Here is a 14,244-nt window from a genome sequence, read left to right as displayed (position 1 = left end):
TTCACAGTGAACGCCAATAATGCCTTTACACTCTGTTTCCATTGATATCATACAAACATAGTGAACGATGGAAAAGGCCAAATGTATCTGACAGTTGCAGTGGAAACGACTAATTCGAATGTTATGGTCAACAATTGGAAAATATCAGGTTTACCAAAGATCTAATGTCGATGATTATGAAGATATTTTGTAATTATTTTATTTTATGCAGAAGGTGGTACATTCAGAACAGCTGTCGAGACATATCCCCAGTTTCTGTGCAGGCATGACGTTGTCACACAAAATTGTGTTGTACACATTCGGACAACCCTGATACGCACAAAGAGCAAAAAATACGACCTTTGAACGTTTTCCTCAGCTGCCATGTAAACAGTGTGGGATTCGTGTTGAGTATGGTAACAACAGGAATGTCATATGTAATTAATTCCATTTTCACGATGTAGACGCAGCCACGCACTCGTTTAATGGTGATGTATTATTGTAGTTAAAAGGCTCAACATACAAACGCGACAATGACATACATGACAGATCTCCATATTTTCACATGTGCTAAATACAGTGTAAACAACGTTTAATTTTTGACATTTTTTGCAATTTAACTGCCATAAGGAAGGCATGACGTTAGTGCCATTCCATGTATACAATCTGTTCTTTGTTGTTTAGCTTTTGCAGTATACCGCATGATAATAGACATGACGCATAAATTATATGCAAATGTGAGTGTGGCGTCTTTTAGAGACTTTTACATGTCTTAACTCCACTTCCTTTTCATTTTTTTAATTGAGTCATCAGTTTTCTTACTGGTTTGATGCGACCTACCACGAATTCCTCTCCTGTGCCAACGTCTTCATCTCAGAGTAATCATTCTGTCCTTGTTAGTGTTTTCCACATATTCCTTTCCTCTCCATTTCTGTGCAGAACCTCCTCACTCCTCACTTTATCAATCCACCCAATTTTCAACACTCGTCTGTAGCACCTCATCTCAAATGCTTCGATTCTCTTCTATTCCGGTTCCCCACAGTCCATGTTTCACTACCATGCAATGCTGTGCTTCAAACGTACACTCTCAGAAATTTCTTCCTCAAATTAAGGCCAATGTTTGATGGTAGTAGACTTCTCTTGGCCAGGAATGCCGTTTCTGCCGCTGCCTGTCTGCTTTTTATGTCCTCCTTGTTCCGTACGTCATTGGTTTCTTGCTGCCTAGGTAGTGGAATTCCTTAACTTCATCTACTTCGTGGCCATCAATCCTGATGTTAAGTTTCTCGCTGTTCTCATTTCTGCTACTTCCCGTTACTCTCGGCTTTCTTCGATTTACTCTCAATCCATATTCTGTACTCATTAGATTGTTCATTTCATTCAGCAAATCATGTAATTCTTCTTCACTTTCATTCAGGATAGCAATGTCATCAGCAAATCGTATCACAGATACCCATTCACCTTTAATTTTAATTCCACTCCTGAACCATACTTTTGCTTCCATCACTACTTCTGCGATGTACAGATTGAACAGTAGGGGCGAACGACCACATCCCTACACCTTTTTTAATCGGAGCAATACGTTCTTGGTCGTCCACTCATTATTCCCTCTTGGCCTTTGTACATATTAAGCGTCTCTCTCTATAGTTTACCCTTATTTTTATCAGAATTTCGAACGTCTTGCACCATGTCACTTTGTCAAACGATTTTACAAGTTGACAAATCCTATGAACGAGTCTTGATTTTATTTTAGTCTTGCTTCGTATATCAACCGCAACGTCAGAATTGCCTCTCTGGTGCCTCTCCCTTCCGTAAAACCACACTGATCGTCATCTAAAGCGTCCTCATTTTCCTTTTCCAGTCTTTAATGTGTTATTCTTCAGCAACTTGGATGCACAAGCTGTTAAGCTAATTGTGCGATGATTCTCGCACTTGTCAGCTCTTGCAGTCTTCGGAATTGTGTGGATGCCATTTTTCCGAAAGTCATATGGTATATCGCCAGACTTATACATTCTATATACCAACATGAATAGTCGTTTTGTTGCCATTTCTCCCCATGATTTTAGAAATTCTGACGGAATGTTATCTACCCCTTCTGCCTTATTTAATCTTAAGTCCTCCAAAGCTCTCTTAAATTCTGATGTAGCTCTGAATCCCCTGTCTCTTCTAAATCGACCCCCATTTCTCTCTGTATCGCATCAGACAAATCTTCCCCTCGCAGAGGCATTGAATGCACTCTTTCCAGCTATCCGTTCTATCTTCTGCAACAGTGAAATTCCCGCTGTATTCTTAACGTTTACACCCTTGCTTTTAATTTCACCGATAGTCGTTTTGACTTTCTTCACATTTTTCGTGCAGCCATTTCGTCTTAGCTTCCCAGCACTTCCTATTTAACACTGAAGCGCTAAAGAAACTGGTATAGGCATGGGTATTCAAATATAGAGATATGTACACAAGCAGTCAAAAGCGCCTATATATAACAAGAGTGTCTGACACAGTTGTTACATCGATTACAGCTGCTACAATGGCAGGTTATAAAGATTTGAATTTGAACGTGGTGTTAGTGTCGAGTGATGGGACACAGCATCTCCGAGGTAGCGATGAAGTAGGGATTTTCCCTTACGACCATGTCACCAGTGTATCGTGAATATCAGGAATCCGGTAAAACAACGAATCTCCGACATCTCTGCAACCGGAAAAACATCCTGCAAGAATGGAACCACCGCCGACTGAAGAGAATCGTTCTACGTGATGTAAGTGCAACCCTTCTGCAAATTGCTGCAGACTTCAGTTCTGAGGCATCATCGAGTGTCAGCGTGCGAACCATTCAACGAAACATCATCGATATGGGCTATCGGAACCGAAGGCCCACTCGTGTGCCCTTGATGACTGCGCGACACAAAGCTGTACGCCTCGCCTGGGCCCGTCAACCGACTTTGGACTATTGATGACTGGAAACATGCTGCCTGGTCAGACGAGTCTCGTTTCTAATCGTATCGAGCAGATGGACGTGTACGGGTATGGAGACAACCTCATGAATCCGTGGACCCTGCAGGTCAGGGAATGTTCAAGGTGATGGAGGTTCTGTAATGGCGTGTGGCATGTGCAGTTGGAGTGACATGGGACCTCTGATACGTCTAGATACGACTCTGATAGGTGACACGTACATAAGTGTTCTGTCTGATCACCTGCATCCATTCATGTCTATTGCGCATTCTGAAGGACTTGGGCAATTCAATCAGTACAGTGCGACATCCCACACATCTAGAATTGTTACAAAGTAGCTCAGGAACACTCGTCTGAGTTTAAACACTTTCGCTGCCCACCAAACTCCCCAGACATGAAAATCATTAGTCATATCTGGGATGCCTTGCAACGTACTGTTCAGAAGAGATCTGCATCCCCTTGTACTCTTGCGGATTTATGGACAGCCCTGCAGCATTCATGGTGTCAATTCCCTCCAGTACTACTTCAGACATTAGTCGAATCCATGCCCCGTCGTGTTGCGGTACTTCTGCGTGTTCGCGGGGGCCCTACCCGATATTAGGCAGGTGTGCCTATTTATTTGGCTCTTCAGTATATTTCATTCCTCAGCGAGTTGTATTTTTTTATTCCTAAATTTCACTCAACATTTTTGTACTTTCTTCTTTCATCGATCAACTGAAGTATTTCTTCTGTTTCCCATGGTTTCCTCGCAATTAGCTTCTTTGTACCTTTGTTTTTCTTTCCAACTTCTGTAGCTGCTCTTTTTAGAGATGTACATTCCTCTTCAGCTGCCAGCTGGTGTGGCTGAGCGGTTCTAGGCGCTACAGTCTGGAACCGCGTGACCGCTACGGTCGCAGGTTCGAATCCTGCCTCGAGCGTGGATGTGTGTGATGTCCTTAGGTTAGTTAGGTTTAAGTAGTTTTAAGTTCTAGGGAACTGATGACCTCAGAAGTTAAGTCCCATAGTGCTCAGAGCCATTTGAACCTCTTCAGCTGTATTGCCTACTGAACTACATTCCTGGAAATGGAAAAAAGAACACATTGACACCGGTGTGTCAGACCCACCATACTTGCTCCGGACACTGCGAGAGGGCTGTACAAGCAATGATCACACGCACGGCACAGCGGACACACCAGGAACCGCGGTGTTGGCCGTCGAATGGCGCTAGCTGCGCAGCATTTGTGCACCGCCGCCGTCAGTGTCAGCCAGTTTGCCGTGGCATACGGAGCTCCATCGCAGTCTTTAACACTGGTAGCATGCCGCGACAGCGTGGACGTGAACCGTATGTGCAGTTGACGGACTTTGAGCGAGGGCGTATAGTGGGCATGCGGGAGGCCGGCTGGACGTACCGCCGAATTGCTCAACACGTGGGGCGTGAGGTCTCCACAGTACATCGATGTTGTCGCCAGTGGTCGGCGGAAGGTGCACGTGCCCGTCGACCTGGGACCGGACCGCAGCGACGCACGGATGCACGCCAAGACCGTAGGATCCTACGCAGTGCCGTAGGGGACCGCACCGCCACTTCCCAGCAAATTAGGGACACTGTTGCTCCTGGGGTATCGGCGAGGACCATTCGCAACCGTCTCCATGAAGCTGGGCTACGGTCCCGCACACCGTTAGGCCGTCTTCCGCTCACGCCCCAACATCGTGCAGCCCGCCTCCAGTGGTGTCGCGACAGGCGTGAATGGAGGGACGAATGGAGACGTGTCGTCTTCAGCGATGAGAGTCGCTTCTGCCTTGGTGCCAATGATGGTCGTATGCGTGTTTGGCGCCGTGCAGGTGAGCGCCACAATCAGGACTGCATACGACCGAGGCACACAGGGCCAACACCCGGCATCATGGTGTGGGGAGCGATCTCCTACACTGGCCGTACACCACTGGTGATCGTCGAGGGGACACTGAATAGTGCACGGTACATCCAAACCGTCATCGAACCCATCGTTCTACCATTCCTAGACCGGCAAGGGAACTTGCTGTTCCAACAGGACAATGCACGTCCGCATGTATCCCGTGCCACCCAACGTGCTCTAGAAGGTGTAAGTCAACTACCCTGGCCAGCTAGATCTCCGGATCTGTCCCCCATTGAGCATGTTTGGGATTGGATGAAGCGTCGTCTCACGCGGTCTGCACGTCCAGCACGAACGCTGGTCCAACTGAGGCGCCAGGTGGAAATGGCATGGCAAGCCGTTCCACAGGACTACATCCAGCATCTCTACGATCGTCTCCATGGGAGAATAGCAGCCTGCATTGCTGCGAAAGGTGGATATACACTGTACTAGTGCCGACATTGTGCATGCTCTGTTGCCTGTGTCTATGTGCCTGTGGTTCTGTTGGTTCTGTCAGTGTGATCATGTGATGTATCTGACCCCAGGAATGTGTCAATAAAGTTTCCCCTTCCTGGGACAATGAATTCACGGTGTACTTATTTCAATTTCCAGTAGTGTATTCCTCATTGCTGTATCTATAGCCTTAGAGAACTTCAGTCGTGTCTTTTCATTCTTTAGCACTTTCGTATCCCACTTATCTGCATGTTGATTTTTCCTGAGATGTATCTGATTTCGGAATCCCAGCTGCGAGAAGTTAATCAGATCCTTTTCCATCATGAATGAGTCTTTTCACAGGAACACAAATGTGGATTCAGATAAAATGACGTAGCCATTCACGAAGAAAACTTGTTACGATGTACGGCTAAGTACTGGTCACATTTAGTTACGCAAAATTTCTTGCAAGTACCTACATAATAAATAATTTTATCATACCGCACAAATAGTGATACGAAAACAGGACTTCTTACGTACCCCAACATATTGGTTGACTTCGTCTACGATACGGATGAAGCAATTATGTACACAACAAACAAAGTTTATTATATCGTACAAAAGATTTGTACGCTTTCGTCTTCAATTATCACCGTTATCCCACACTTAGTTTGACTTCTTCATTAACGACCCAGAAATTCGTGTACCAGAGTCACCTACTTCAAACTGTTACGTTTTCCCTGAAAGATTGAATCATTAACACTAAAACGACCTGGACATTTTGTATTTTACATTGTAATGTAACGTTCTAGTGAGTACTTATTTTGTTACACTCGTGACCTTTGTGCAAAATCTGTCCTTGAGAATCTGCATTTCAGCAAGTACTGTGTGAAGTCGAGGCTCACAATACTCATTCAGAAAATTTAGGTTTTTTCAGTTCATAATACTTAAAACTTTGTTTACTCCTATATATTTAAAGTAAGAGCTCGCAGACAAATATAGCTAAATTGAATGAGGGTTTAGCTATTGTGAAAAGTAGGAGGGGAACGTATGTAGCTGAGAAATGTACATTCTCGCGGGTCGGCGTACATCTTTACGTGCAACATCGTAGTTACGACACCAACGTTCGTAGATATCACCGTCTTTTCAATGCTTTCCTTATGTCAGGAGGAGACGGCGGGAAATGTCAGACACTGACCTTCAGCAGCAAGCACAGCCCTGAGACTTCGATTTGGCTGACTGGGAAGCCTTGATGCTGACAACCCCACAGCTCTGTTGAGCTGCAAGATGCTTTACGTGGCTTTCCTTTCTTGAGAGTTTTGAAACATTTATAAAACGCTCCTTCACACGCCGCTTCCATTGTATAATAAAGCACACGTGGTTATCAACAGTCACGTAACTTTGTCACATCTGAAATCCAGAATTCAAAGAACATAGTTTCCGCGCCAGATTTATGATTTTCAGTGTGTTCATTGTTAGGTTCTGCGAAGGGTATTACCTGTCCTTTTTTCGCTTCTGTGTCATATTGTCTTGTGCGACAATTGGCAGATGTGATGTACAGCTCGTTGTCTTTTCAGTTAATGTGTTCGTGAACTACTCAGCAAGTGGACGCTTGTCGTTTACTGCTAGCTGGTTTCGCATCCGAGCTTACGGAGCAACTGCAGATAAGTACTCACTTAATAAACTGAAAGTAACGCCATTGTATAAACATGAGGTCGGAGAAGTTATTTTGTATACTCACATAAGAGAACTGTACAGGAAAGGCCGGAGAGGTATAGCCTATCTGTAAACTGAAAATCGAGTAGCGCTCGTGTTGGGATAGTTAGTTGCCTTTACCAGACGAGCATTACTGTTGCCGTGCAGGATGACTAAGAATCAATTTCTCCTCTAGCATAGTACAACAGTGTGCAGAGATATACGCAGATTCTGTCCATATGCAATGTCTGCGTTAGTGTTGTTAATTACCCATACCTGCATTCCTTATAGTGCTAACGTATTTTGTACAAAATAAACAATCCCTGGTCATGTATGCGCACTGCATTGACAGTGATCATAAGCCGGGCTGTGGAGGGCCCATATACCTTTGTGAAACACCCTGTAGTTGCTTCTAGTGGGGTAGCAGACTGGGGAATCACCTATGCGCCTCAGGTACGCTCACGAGCATACTAAAGAAATCAGTGAGGAAACGAGACGTTCTCTTTTGATCCTCTCCTCTATTATCAATACTACCTAGTAAGCGTCCCAAACTGATGAGCAATACTTGGGGTCGAACGAGTGTTTCGTAACTAGCACTTGTGTGACAAGCAGACAAGCACTCCTGGACGAAAGGAGTGCTAGTCCTGCAAGTTTTGCTGGAGAACTTCTGTGAAATTTGGAAGGCACGAGATGAGGTACTAACGAAAACAAAGCTGTGAGGACAGGTCGTGAATCTCGCACGGGTGGCTCAGCCGGTAGAGCACTTGCCCCTGAAAAGCAAAGACGCCGATTTCGAGTCTCTGTCTGGCACACCATTTTAATCTGCCAGTAAGTTTCAAGGCGAACTGAGATTACAATTTCGATCTGGAAGGAGATTATAAAGGCGCATAAAAGAAATTCTGTTTATGAAAAATTTCTGATAGAAGGGGGAAAAGGTTCTTTTGCATAATCCCTCTAAAATACCACTATTATCGCATCCGCCCGTCTCTCAACTGTTGAGCGATTTGATTTTTTTTTACTCCACAATTACTTTCCGGCGTTCATGTAATTACTTAAAAGAGGAAACTTATTACAATATTTTGTAGTAAAACAACTTCTGGAGGCCAATTCAGTGTATACGTCTTCTGCCAGACTTCTTCTGATTAGGTACTAGTACGCCCGACGAGTGAATCAGACAATTTTGATCCACTTATTGAGTTTACGTACAACCAAAACTTCTTAGGACTTTTAGTCGGGTTGGCTGGCAAAATTTTACCTGCTAAATATCTAAACGGTTCTTTCATTACTCTCCTCGCATTCCTTTTGGTTTCTTTCCTTTTATTTTCACAAACGTTGACTTGGTTTAAAAAGTGAAGAAGGTTGCTTTTCTTTCGTAGAAACTTTGTGTTGTGGTTACTGTACCACCGAGGATCTTTTCCATCCATCGCATCAGTTAGTGAAAAGCTAGTCTAACGAGGACACATCACCAGCTTGATCCCGTACTTACCGGAGGAAAGCGTGCAGTTGTAAGGTGTCAGCTCCAGCAATCAATACTGTACGAAAATTTGGGCCACAATTCTGACAGTACGGAATTACAACGTACTGAAAGTACAACTTTTAAACTTCGTTGCCACAAGTTGTAAGTTACTCGTTCCGCCCCATTGTAGTCGCCTAAAGCCCGTGCGAGAAATACTGTGCGGGCGGAGTAACAACCAGAGGAGGGAGAGGTGGGCACTTCTGCGCAACGTGTTTTGACATTTTGTTCGAGAACGCTTTATTGACGCGAAAAATATATACGTAATTCTTGTACATAATAATGCGAACCTTACACATATACAGAGTCGGAGTAAAGGTACATGCTTCGAGGGGCTATAGCATCAATGATTCTGAGCTAAACCTTCAGCTGGACGAATGCTTTATTCCGAACAGTTTCCGAGGTACAAACATTTACTATCACATTTTTTTAATAACTCGAAGATCAGGCACTGCAGTGAAAACTTATCGCAGAAGAAAATTAAAATACATTAAATTTCCTGCAAAAAAGTACCGTTTCATTTCTTCTCTTGGACATAGTTTGCGCGAAGAGAGCATGAGAATATTGAAAACCGTATACGCTCTAGCTTAGGTAAATTTGTAGGCCAGTTTGAGGCTGTTCCCCGACTTTATAAGCCCCCAAGTTTCCAGTATAAAATTATTCGCTTCAACTTCCTCCTCACTACCATGGTACGCTGTAAACAATGTTCGAATAATATATAAAATAAATAACAATGAACTTTGAATGTATTCTATCTCGTAAAACATTCGGGATAGGGCATATGAAGTCTTTGGTTTAGAGTCACAAACAGTATCACCCATCAAACTTTGTGCCCTCCTGATTCACCCTGTATGCGTTCGATATTATGTTAGCAATATTCCCGTACTAATATTCTGCAGATATATATACGCCTCAAAATAAAAATGAACAAATCCAAGCAACTGAAGAATTATTATGAAATGAAGTTAATGTTCTGTTTAAAGTTTAATCATGCCAATTACGTTGAAGACCAGATCGTCTCCTGAAAATATACTTTAAGAGCGTCCCTTTAAAATCCAAAGAAAATTAAGCGGAAAAGTGATGTTAATAATGAAATAGCACTACGCTTCTTCTTTAAAGACGCACTCATTCATTTGAGTCATTTATACCGCATTTGTGAATCGCTACATACGAGGTGACAATTATTGAACTACACGAAATGAAATCGCCATGACTTCTGGACGGTTTGCGTTAGGACTTACAAACCGCACGGTTGGCCGCGGGGCATGATGGGAATTTGTATGAGCATGCGCATGTTTTGATTTAGCGACGAAGTCCACTTTCATTTGGATGAGTTCGTCAATAAGCAAAATTGTCGCATTTGAAGAGTGAGAATCCACACTTCGCGATCGAGAATTCTCTTCACCTTCAACGGGTGACTGTGTCATGTGCAACGTCCAGTTACGGAATAGTCGGTGCGATATTCCTTGATGGCACGGTGACTACCAAACGGTATGTGAAGTTTTTGGAAGATGATTTCATCCCCATTATCCAAAGTAATCCTGATTTCGATAAGATGTGGTTCATGCAAGACGGAGCATAGAAACAGGAGAGTGATGTCCTGGAGGAGCACTTTGGAAGCCACATTCTGCTGACGGGGATATTCAGAGGCCACTGGCGTGGGCGTCTATTGGCCGCCATATTCTCCGGATCTGAACGCATGCGACTCCTTTTTGTGGGGCTCAATTAGAGACAAGGTGTACAGAAATAACCCCAAAACTAATTCTGAGCTGAAAACAACTATTCAGGAGGTCATCGACAGCATCGATGTTCCGGCACTTCAGCGGGTCAGCAGAATTTCGCTATTCGTCTGCGCCACATAGTTGCCAATGATGGCAGGTGAATCGAACATGTCATAACGTAAATCCGAAGGTCTGTAGTGACGTTTACATGTTGAACAAAGTGTGTGCAGGCCGTAGTTTGTAACTAATTTATTTTTTTCACATAGTTCAATAATGGTCACCCTGTAAACATGTTCAAAGCAAAGAGAGATCTGGTGCCAGCTACACTTTAGAAACGGGGAACTTCAACGCAGTGATCAAAGCAGGCTAAGAAAGTGAAAACAGTAATTTACAAACCTCTTACTGAATAATACTTCGCGTTCAGGCATTAAGGCGGCTGCAATGGGGCGGTGCGAGTGGCATACTGTGCGTGCCTGTTTAAACTAGTTGTTCAGAACAAGGTGATAACTGCTTACACCATAGTTATTGCCTAAATTATCGTGCGGGATCGACTGCTGGGGCTAATACGTTGTAAGTGTACTCTTTTCTCCTTACAATATGAGGTCCTTAAACTTAGAGGTCAAGTTGGTAAAGTTTCCTTGTGAAACGTATTGTACGATGCTTCTGATTTTTACCTATTTGTGATCCACATTTTTCGACCCCAGAGGTGAACATTTGATATCGAATACTCAGATGAACCGCTTTCTTTGCTATTACACTTGCTAGTAAAATTATTTTCCTATCTTTGTTAACATTTCTTTAAATACTTGTGACTTTGTTATAAAGGCGCTGTTCTGGCTGATTGCCTCGTCTACGATAACCGAATCGAAAAAATTAGGGTGTGTTGGTAATAACTAGATCCAAAAAGCTGTCCTAACGAGTCTGTTCCCTAATTAACAACTTGTGTTTAAGATTGCAAAAAAATCGGCATATTTCTCCCACTAACACTTGTTGGTTCCGAGCCATTTTTTCCTTATTTGTCCATCACCAGGAAACTAAAGAAGGAAACTAAAAATCAGAAACAAAAGTACTAGCCATTATTCCCACCGCGGATGATGAACTGCCACTGCGATTTAAATTGGCGGTTTATTCAGGTGTTATGTGCAGCCAGTCGTTTTTTAAGTATTAAGTATTATATTATTTATTGTACCATTAATTAGTTTTACACCCTCTAGCACCCCCTGCATGAGATGGAGATGTTACAGGAACCATGTTTCAGCTAGACGCTAGGGTCGAGTTGATTGCATTGCCTCATGGTATCCATGACAAAGTCGTTCCGACGCTATACCTTTTCGGGGTGGAACACTCAGTATTTAGGTCACGTAGTTTCACAGTAAACAAATATGGATGATAGGCACGTGTAGGACATTATGGAATAACTTCTATGGTATTAGAGGTAACCGTAAAAGATGAACACAGTAGGGAAGACAGAGGCTGGAATACAGCAAACAAGCAACTGAGGACGTGGATTGCAAGGGCTACTCTGAGATGAAGAGGCTAAGACAGGAGAGGAATACTTGGCGGGTCGCATCAAACCAGACAGACTTAAAAAAGACATTACATGAGTGTTAGGGGGTCGACTTGATATAGACTGTAGGATTTGGTAGAAACTAGGTATCTCATCATTACATGCTAACCAGTCGTGAGTAGTTGCCTTGGGACAAAAAAATTGGAAAACGTTAAGTAAACCAACGAAAATTAGGATACAGACAAACGGTCACAAGATACATCACCAGACGACACGGCATTACAAAGACTATATCTCTTCCAGCATTAAACAGGTATAGGCGCCGTGAAACTGCTTAGAGCTCCATAACCCTGGACTCGAAGCAACTTTTCTTGATGGAGCTGGATGCGAGAGACAATAAAATAGGTTGCCTCCGGCAAAGTTCACTGATAATGTAGAAACGTCAATTATTCTCTAAAGCAATACATGTTTTTCCCAATCCATTTGTCCCGAGGTATCTGGCCTCGGCAGATCAACATTACTGTAATGTATAACTTAAATCCGGCCTTCGAAAGTGAATACACCCACTATATATATAAAGGACCGAATATCCACAGATTTGTCACAACTAGAATCTATTTAAGTTTTGAATAAGAAAAAGAATTTTATAATTTCTTTTATATTGCTGAAGGTAATTATTTATGATTCTCTCACCGAAAACAACGCAGCAATTAGTTATTTTAATACGCTCTTAGTTTTAAGCTATCATCGTGATATATGTGAAAAATATTTCAGTTTTCTGCTGCATTACATAATTTTTAATATTTTCAACATTTCGCGGCCCTGTCAGCAACCGTATAAATATTAAGTTCCAGTACAGCACTCGTGGCTGCCGCATCGCGGTCGCGAAGTGGGGCCGAGGCAGTTTCAGATAAGTTCTTACAATCTGACGATACTTTATGGAATTGCAGTTTCAACTTGAAGATGTCCACTATGGACAAACGGTAGTTACTTTTATTCTGAAAAAGGTTGGGTTATCCCTACTGAAACCTAGGCAAATCTAGGTAATCCTTGCAACTGAGGCTGTAGGTTTAAAATTAAAATTAATAAAATTTTAAATCCAGATGATATGAAAGTTCTTTCACCATTCACGCAAGTACAGCTTTTTTTGTTGGCAAATTACGTAAAATCATACAGTGAAGGACAGCCCATTTTGTAGATATCGACAACGAAGTCGGTGACGGTGTCCTCTAGGAGAGATTCTACATGCCCCTTTCAATTACAGTGAAGCATAGTTCGGGATTTCACTTCGGAGAAGATCGATGAACAAGCGAAGCACAGAAACGAAGTCGATCGTGACACATGATGCCGATCAAACAGCTTTCTTAGTGCAGTGTGTGAAATAGGACCGGAGTCAGGTGACAATTTGGTGACCTGTACGTACCGCAAATGTGACTCATTTGAAATGAACAGATTTCTAAATGAAAAGAGAGCGCGTGCGTAAGCTGTTTCTTTACCGCAACGACCTCTGCCACGAGTAATCGATTGTGCGAGTGTCAGTAACAGCCGTGATAATCAATAACACTGAATACAATTAAAGTTATTATTCTACTCTCCTTAAAAATACAAAAAAATAAGAAACGCTCTGAAGGTGATAATATGCGAACTTTGTTGCGCTTCATGTACTGCTTTACGACAGGCCGCATTGTCATTCTGATACAATTATCGTCTCCCAACTGTTCCTCTGCTGTACGCAGCACACAGTGCCGTAAAATATGTTTAAGTCGTTCTAGATTTAGCGTGGTTCTTAAGCGAAATAAGGATACCAAATCACAACCACAAAAAAACACATCCCATGAAACTACCTCCTCTGTCCGACACAGTTGGCACTACACGTGATAGCAGGTAAGGTTCTCCAGGCATTCGCCAAAATCCCAAATCCTAACTTCCGAATACACCAGAGTATAGCGTGATTCATCGTTCCAAATGATTAGTTTTCAGTCATCCACTATACAGTGGCGTTGCTCTTTATACCACCTAAGGGGTCGCTTTGCACTGATTGCAGAAATGTGTGACATGAGGAGCTGCTCGGACGTTGTACCCCATTATTTTTAACACCATATGCCCAGTCCTTGCGCTAGCTACATTTCTGGCAGCACTTTTTAATTCAAGAGAGATTCCTTCTACTGATTTTATGAGGTAGGTACATACGGGCGTCCGAATACTTTTTATCAGACATGGTCTAATCTACCGCGCAAAACTTTTTTTTGGGATGAAAACAGTTTTGAAACAATACGGGGTATTTCAAAAAGGGCTTAACAAACTTAAAATATAGTATAAATTAATTCATAGTACCTATAGCGGTGATTGTAGTGTCAGTTTGTAGGGAAATGCATCAAGTTTTGTCCCGCATAGGTCGCTAGTGCCGAATCACGCCTTAAGGAGCGCTAGCGGCAGTTGCGTTTAAGATGGCTGCCTCCACTGAACCCGATCGTGCTAGCTGTGTGTTTTGATTTCAAGAATCGAAATCGGCGACAACAGTCCATCGTAATTTCCGTGCGAAGTACGCTAAAGATCCTGCTAATAGGCCTACAATTTATGAGTGGCATA

The sequence above is a fragment of the Schistocerca serialis genome, chromosome 4 (assembly GCF_023864345.2).
Source record: "Schistocerca serialis cubense isolate TAMUIC-IGC-003099 chromosome 4, iqSchSeri2.2, whole genome shotgun sequence".
Lineage (NCBI taxonomy): Eukaryota > Metazoa > Arthropoda > Insecta > Orthoptera > Acrididae > Schistocerca > Schistocerca serialis.
The sequence above is the reverse complement of the archived record's forward strand: the minus strand, read 5'-3'. Positions refer to the sequence as shown.